An 8,897-nucleotide genomic window follows, 5' to 3' on the forward strand; every position below is an offset into this window, starting at 1 on the left:
AGTGTCTTCTTTGGACTGACTTGTACATGTACAGTGTTGCCACATGTTGCATTTCAGTGCATCCCCTTACTCACACCTGCACGTTTGCCGCACCACCAGTCTATGGTGTGACATAGTTGACAGTGTTTCACAAATTGGCTTCGGCTTGTAGAGTTGATGCTCCGACACATTTGGCATTTCATTAACATACAGTGAAACCTCGTAAAACTGTAGTTGGCCGGAGCTTGGAAAAAGTATGTACTAAACGGCAGTACTGTTTAACCGAAATAGCGTGAGATCACCCACTTACCTGTCAAAAACGGAACTACGAGAGAGTGCGATGAAAAGGCAGAAAACATGCAGTATTTGCTCACTTCGCGCGACAAAAGTATGTTATTTTTGTTTGATGCCGTGGTGGGCTAGCAGTGACAACGAGGGCCTCAAACTCGCTCAAGCTACGAGCCAGCTTTTTCGCCAGCCCCCTCTTCTCGGCAAACACCTGCATGAGGCTGACGTAACCCACAGTATCTGCCACTGTTGGGCCTGAACCACCTGTGCTGTCACTTTCCGTGTCGTCCTTATCATTGTCATTAGGCGACACTTCAAAAATAACAGAGGCAATGATGGCGAAAAGTTGAACCTCGTAGCCGACATATTTTCATGGTCACAGTAGCATTGCCAACCAACTTCTCCGTTGCATTCCAAATGCCACACACCGTAGTGTAGTCTTGTCTCCCAAACACTGGCATGCGCTGGCACGTACGCCAGTGTTTGGGAGACAAGACATACGGGAAACCGCTAGCAGGCGGTTTCCCATATGTTTAGAATTAAAGCAAAACTAGATTTGAATAGTAGAGCATGGGACTAAGAAAATCTAATTTAGAAGTTTATTGAAAATATTGTTAAGAATTTTGATAAAATAAGTTAATATAAGCAAATGAAATAATACAAATAATTGATGCTTTTGGAAACTCAGCAAGGTACTATTTTGTCTCTAATAAAATTGTAAACTGCAAGAAAAGCGTTCCTGTGGCTGGATCCCAGTGAAGTCACTCCAAAAGAAAGAATGGTTGGCGAGGTTAGCGATAGCCTAAGTTTGCTAAATTAGTTTTCTAATAGCTTTCTTTGTCTAGAAAATCGGCGGCTCGAGAGAAAGTAATGATCGATAGATTCAGATGCCTTTCAAGAAGAACATAGAGGGGTGTTGCATTTGGAGGACAATCCCAATTGTTGCCTCCCAGATTTTGGAGCTTGCCGTTGGGTGCGGGAGTTGGCCGAGGTTGAGGAAGACTTTGGGATGAAAACTGGAGGTTTATTTACATTATTTACAGTGGGAGGACCAAGAAATTAAGTCATAAAGTCATTACGGGCCGGCAGGCAACTCGGACGCTGCGACCCGTGGCAAGAAGCTCGAAATAGATGAATGAAGGAATGCTCCCTTGCTGCTCCCGGTCTCTGGCTTTTAAGCCCTTCGGTGTCTCGAAGTCACGTCACGTTCGGCCAATCGGCGAGCCCGCTCAGGTGACGCCATTTTCGGCCAATCGGCTAGCCCTCTCAGGTGTCGTCATTTTCGGCCAATGGTAGGCGCCCGTGCGATTGTGTCACACCCGGCGGAGAGAGTCGCTCCTTGGGCCCCAATTGTCCGAGGGCTTGCTTCTCCCTCGGTATTGCCTTCCGGGCTTGCAAACGCCGTCACAATAGGCGGAAGGGAGCGACGTTTCAGTGCTGCAAAGCAGCTTTGCTCGGGACCTGCGTTACCTGGAACCGTGCCAGGCTCCCGCTACACTTTCGGGAAGAGTCAAGCACTGAATAGCTCCACCTGCGGCGCACGAGGTGGGGGACGCCAACTCGTTTGCACGTGCCGCGCCTCGGGAACGGGGTAGATGTGCTTCTGCGCTCCTTAATTAGCTGTGACGCGATTCGATGTGGTGTGGTGAAGAGCGAAGGAGGCTTAGGAAAAAGTCCCGTACCTAACAGAGGACATAACAATTAAGACCAGGCCTGTGTAAGTAAAGATGTACAGGTGGTATACGACATCTCAATATTGTAATGGAAACTTCCAATTTCTTTGAAGGACACCAATTATTACATAGGAAGCCAAGATGGTGGAATTCCGGAGACGGTGTTAGCATGGATATTGTAGTATTTTGCGATATAGAGAAATTTCTGTACCTAGCCGTGGTGACATAAGCTGATGTCGGCAAAGCAGATATGATAGGGCAATTGTGGGATGTTCGTGCGAGTGAATTGGCCATTTCGTTCAAGTGCAACCCACTATGTCCCGGTACCCAAAGCAAAAATACTTTCCGTAAGTACGGAGGTACCATGAAACAAAATGTTCATTGAATTCTTGAATTTGAAGATGCAGTAAGTGCTATGCATACACATAGTGTTACAATAACAGCTAATGGATCGTTTTGGGGAAGCTTTCGTAATGCTAATATAATCGCTAATAATTCTGCCTGAAATATGGATCTGAAGTCGGGAGCGCGAAGGGAGTATGACCATTGAAGAGATTCAGAGAAGATCCCCACTCCGGCCTTCTCATTGGACACAAAAGTGTCAGTAGCTATTACAATGTCAGTGGTTAGCTGGTGTAGATGGTTGTATAGAATAAAGATAAGATACTAATTAATTGTCTGCTTGGTAATAGTTTAGCATGATATGAAAATATGTCTTTGAACTCAATTTTGAGGTCTGGTAAGGCATAATTTCAATGGCAAACTTGGCGTATAGACACATCGAATTTTTGTAGCTGTGCTTGTGCAAATATCTGAGGACTGTGTAATCTCAACCACGATACTTCAAATAGCTCAGGCGGTTTAGTGATAAATACATATTGCGTACGTCTTTTTATTTAAAAAGTCAAATTTTTGAAAATGTCTGAACCGTAAGCATGTGGAATCTGCAATCTAGCAAAAAAGAAGCATGTGCTTGCTGCTGCAAAGCTAGGGAAACGATGGAACATGTTTTACTAGATGTGAAGATATCTGCCCAGTGGTCAATTTAGGTACATCTGGCCTCCTTGACACCCTTGGGTTCAGTGAGAGCAGGAGGAAGTAAACATGCATGTCCGCAATAGCGATTAGTAAGAGGCGATTGGAGGATTAGTGGAAGTAGGGAAATGAACAATGGAGGTGTACAAAAACAAAGTACACAATAGGGGTTCAGAAAGTTTTGTTATTGGAATTCATCGTGCGTTTTTTCTGTTTAGTTTTTTCTTTTTCAACATAAGACATTAAAAAATATAGTAACAAGAGTTTGGTGGCGCAACCCACCACCCCGTTCCAAAGGGGATGCTTGTAGCATCCATCCATGCATAGCATATACAGGCACAGAGTTTCTCACTATAACACCTAGAGGGAAATCTGGCGCCACCGTCTATGGGAGTTTCTTAAGGGGCACCGCGCCGTCATGGGAATGACGGTATATGTGTCTGCGAGGCTCGTGGTGGCTGGTGTTGTAAGAGGCTTCGTCTAAAACGTGAATATGGCTACACAAATATCACGTTCTCAAAGTAAAATCTTCATAAAATGTTTCCATTCACGCATATTACATCTTTACTCACCTACAATGCATGACCAAGCGAAGAAAAGCAAGAACAGACGAACAACTGTTTCAAAGCGAGCGCGAACCTTGTTGTCTGTCCTCCAACTTTAACGGCCCGCTGATACTTGTTACGTAACATATAGTCGTACACGCAATAACAAGTTCTCATACTTAAACAAAACATGTTTTCGCGTAATAATAAAGCTAATACCCCTTTTCACGTGCTGTTTCAGTAGAAAATGAATCATTGGGACAGACCTAACGGTACTTGCCAAGCGCGTCAGAGGCCGTCTTCAATGTGTCCTGTCTCTCCGAGAACGATGCCAATCCGAAGTCACAATATACCGGCATTCCCATGCATACCACAGCGCAGCAGCGCCAGATTTCCCTCTAGGTAATGTAGTGAGAAACTCTATATGTACAGGGACACCAGCACTATCTAGCACTTCGCTGACACGCGGCCGTAAAATAAATCAAATGAATAAAAGGTAATCGAGGATGGGAAATAAACTGTATAATATGTTAAATAAAATATTGTGTAATGAGGTAGTCCGCTTTGCATAAACAGGTAGAGCAACAAGAACTTAAATACCTAAAGTAAATGGTTGACGTAAAGCACAATAAATTTTGAATAAACATAATTATTGTGAATTTGTATTTTTGCTATTTGAATTTTATCATTTGTTGAAGGGGAAATAAATCACATAGAAAATATGAATTATCACATGGTATATTTTCCCATCACTCCCCATCATCCTTAACTTTTCTGTTTTCCCCCTTCCCTTTTACCCCAATGTGTAGTAGCATACTAGATTTATGCTCCTCCAAATACGAAAAAGAAGGTCTCCATGACAATCTGACCAACCTTTCCACTCAATAAATATTATGAATCACCATTAAACCGTCCTCAAATTAAAATTTTCATCTCCGATCCAGAATTATTTTTTCCTGTTCATTGGCCCAGGTTTCATAGACCATAATAAAGTTTTTCATCCATCCATCCATCCATCTCCAATCCAGAATTATTTTTTCCTGTTCGTTGGCCCAGGTTTCATAGACCAGAGATTATATTTGTGCAAACATTACTTGAACCACTAAATGTGCAAATTCGTGATGTGCTTCCTAATAATACGCATTCAAATTACCCAGAGATCAGGTTCGACGACATTTTCCCGAACCACGCGAAACTTCCTTACGGCATCTTAAACGCCATGTTGCAAGACCACCTAAGCACCCTAGAAACAAACATTATCATTGCAACAGATGCCTCACAGTGCGAGGAAAAAGTTGGCATTGGAATATTTTGTCCTGCGCTCGACTGGTCTTTTTCTTTAAGATTGCCTGATTTTGTGCCTATTTTTCTGGCCGAGTTGTTAGCAGTAATCCTAGCTTTACGTAAATTAGACCAAATGATTACAACGGCTGCTATTCTTACTGACTCCCTTTCTGTATGCTCTTGCCTTACCGCTACTAATGAGTCACCCATGCTAAAACACTTCCACTTACTAGTTCCTGCCCATGTGCAATGTATTCATTTGATTTGGGTGCCTGGTCATAAAGGTTTGTTTTTTAATGAAACTGCCGATTCACTGGCACATGCATCACTAGCGGGCCCTGTTCTTCCTATTCTACCAGTGACAGCACAGATCACGGCGGCAAGATTTCGGATGAGATCGATTAGATCAGCCTTATCAAACCCACATTTGACAGCTTCTCCAGAGTATAAACACCTGGCATTTCCCTGGCATAGCGAATCTTGTTACACAAAGATGCTTGAGGTCTGCCTCACCAAATTACGCTGCCGCATTCCCTCCCTAAATTTCTATTTACACAGGTCGGGTTTGGTTCCCTCTCCCCTTTGTTCTTTTTGTGAGGAGGAGGAGACGATACAGCACTTTCTTCTATCTTGTCGCCGCTTTGCTGCGTTATGAAAAAAGATTGTTGGAGATACCTTTTCGAAGAATTGGCCTGGACTTGACAGAACCTGCAATTCTTTCGTTCGGGGGGTCCACTTTGGGATTCAGCCACAGGGATGCATGCTTCGCTGTCCAAACATTCCTTACAGAATCTAAACGAATGCCCTGCTAAATTCTATTTTTATTACTTTTAAATTAATTATTACTCATTCAACAACACCTTCCTGATTACATTTTAACCGATAATTCAACCCTATATTCAATGCTATTCCCATAGATATTAGGAAATTTATGCTCTATATTATTTTGGTGTAATCCACCCATTTTTGGCCAATCCCCCATCGTGGGTAGGAGCCACACGTGCCACAGTCTACAACAACAACAGCAACAAATATTTTTCCTCTCTGAGAAAGGGCCCTGCACGTGGTCTCGCGGGACAATAAGATCACTCTTGGTTGGTTGGTTTGCCTTTCTAGTTAGTTCATACCAACTATGGGGGACTGGCCAGAAATTGGTGAGTTCTTTCTATTTGCTCTTTACTTTTCTTTCTTATTTTTTTTTCCGCGTAAGTTTGCACTATGACCTTCGGGAACCGGAAGTGCGCAAGCTGGTGCTTCTACAGTCTCGGACGCTATAATTCTTAATTCGACTTCAGTTTCTTCGACGGGTCGCGTTCACGGCCGCGCGCGCTACAAATGAGAACGAAGAAGCGAAACGAAACGGCCGCCGAGTCACGATGAAGACGCGCCTCATTCTCTATGGTATCACGATCGGCGTCATGATGTGGGCCGTTACTGTCATCGCGTTCTTGTTATGCTTCGACAACTCCAACGTCCTGATCCAGCGGCTCCGGGGCAGGACACGACCTGGTTGACAGGCTGGTGCCCGATGATCGCGTCACCCAAGCTCGCTGTCCAGTGTCCCGCCGCTATCCTGCGAGTGCCGCACACAGAATGCGAAGTCCCGACTCACAGTTGGACCTACGGTGACTGCAATCCGGTCGTCAAGCTGCCATTACGAGCGCGAACAACATACGTCGTTCACCGAAGCAACGCGCCCGTTAGGACAGCATGTTCAACCGATGTGGGTAGGACTGATGTGGGTCTCATATCGCACCTGGACATGTACTGGACAAGATACCGCTGCGTATTTCTTTGTTGACGATCCAGCTACTAGATACCGTAGACATGCAGCTATGTCTGTAGTGTCTTCGAGGTTGAATGCACCCCGTCACTTGTTACTATGGTGATAAGGACGCCGACCAGACTTCTGAAACACCAGTGGTGAGACAATAATGAGATTGCCAAACACACTTCAGGCTCTACAGCTTGGCGCAATTATGCCTGTCCGTCGCGTAGTTATTTTGGCAGCTGACGTGAATACATTTCCTTGTTGCAGTTTCCGGTGAATGCCATTATGTTGCCACGAAAGGTAGTTTGACGGGACTTGGGATTCGCATTTGAAACGTGTGGGTTTCCCGTTTATATCCGTGTCCGGGTTGGATAACCATTATGGCATGCGGGTGACCGAGAACAGCGCTGTAAACGAAGGTCAAGGCGTTTTAAGTTTGGCTCTCTTGTTTGCTGAATGTTATTTTTTGTTTGTTTTGCATCGTAAGGCATCATCATACAATTAAATGCATATATATAAAACATCGGTATTGTTTCGTAAAACAAACAGCGTTACTCTGTTGTGTACTAACACGCTTCGCCCAGTTATTCGAGACAGACATTAATTTATAAGGAATTGGTGATGACGTTCCTCTGGCCGTTAGGGCGCAAATTGTTACGTTATATTTAGCCCAGCGGGCTATATTTGTCTAAACCAAGTACATGATAATATGCGATTTTACTGCGGGTTTGCGTTGCATATGCAAGAGCATTACTAGCCGAACGCCTTTGTAACGAGGTGCTTAGGGTATCCGAAATAATTCGTAATGCAGGTCGCATCGCTGTAATGGTCGCGCACTGCACAGCTCATAATAGAACTGGGACAGCATTATCCGTTCGTGAACAGGTCATTTCGTTCCAGACGCGATGACTGGATATACATTCATCTTTTGTTGGTTGATAAATGATAGTAACTAGGAATAGGCAAGAATCAGATGCATGCGTTAAGAGACAAAGCAGGCAATAGCGTTACTAATATGGATGAGATACTTCAAGTGGCTGAGGAGTTCTATGGAGATTTATAAAGTGCCACTAACACCCACGACGATAATGTGAGAGAGAATAGTCTAGAGGAACTTGAAATACCACAAGTAACGCCGGAAGAAGTAAAGAACGCCTTGGGTGCTATGCCAAGGAGGAAGGCAGCTGGGGAGGATCAGGTAACAGCAGATTTGTTGAAGGATGGTGGGAACATTGTCCTAGAAAGACTGGCCACCCTATATACACAATGTCTCATGACATCGAACGTACCGGAATCTTGGAAGAACGCTAACATAATCCTAATCCATAAGAAAGGGGACGCCAAAGACTTGAAAAATTATAGACCGATCAGCTTACTGTCCGTTGCCTACAAAGTATTTACTAAGGTAATCGCAAATAGAATCAGGAACACCTTAGACTTCTGTCAACCAAAGGACCAGGCAGGATTCCGTAAAGGTTACTGAACAATAGGCCATATTCACACTATCAATCAGGTGATAGTGAAATGTGCAGAATATAACCAACCCTTATATATAACCTTCACTGATTACGAAAAAGCGTTTGATTCAGTCGAAACCTTAGCAGTCATGGAGGCATTACGGAACCAGGGTGTAGATGAGCCATATGTAAAAATACTGGAAGATATCTATAGCGGCTCCACAGCCACCGTAGTCCTCAATAAAGCAAGCAACAAAATCCCAATAAAGGAAGGCGTCAGGCAGGGAGATACGATATCTCCAATGCTATTCACAGCGTGTTTACAGGAGGTACTCAGAGACCTGGAGTGGGAAGAATTGGGGATAAAAGTAGATGGAGAATACCTTAGCAACTTGAGATTCGCTGATGATATTGCCTTGCTTAGTAACTCAGGAGACCAATTGCAATGCATGCTCACTGACCTGGAGAGGCAAAGCAAAAGGGTGGGTCTGAAAATTAATCTGCAGAAAACTAAAGTAATGTTGAACAGTCTCGGAAGAGAACAGCAGTTTGCGATAGGTAGCGAAGCACTGGAAGTGGTAAGGGAATACATCTACTTAGGGCAGGTAGTGATCATGGATCCGGATCATGAGACTGAAATAACCAGAAGAATAAGAATGGGCTGGGGGGTGTTTGGCAGGCATTCTCAAATACAGCAGGTTGCCACTATCCCTCAAGAGAAAAGTGTATAACAGCTGTGTCTTACCAGTACTAACGTATGGGGCAGAAACATGGAGGCTTACGAAAAGGGTTCTGCTGAAATTGAGGACGACGCAACGGCTATGGAAAGAAGAATGATGGGTGTAACTTTAAGGGATAAGAAAAG

Source organism: Dermacentor variabilis, chromosome 11 (assembly GCF_050947875.1).
Source record: "Dermacentor variabilis isolate Ectoservices chromosome 11, ASM5094787v1, whole genome shotgun sequence".
Taxonomy (NCBI): Eukaryota; Metazoa; Arthropoda; class Arachnida; order Ixodida; family Ixodidae; genus Dermacentor; species Dermacentor variabilis.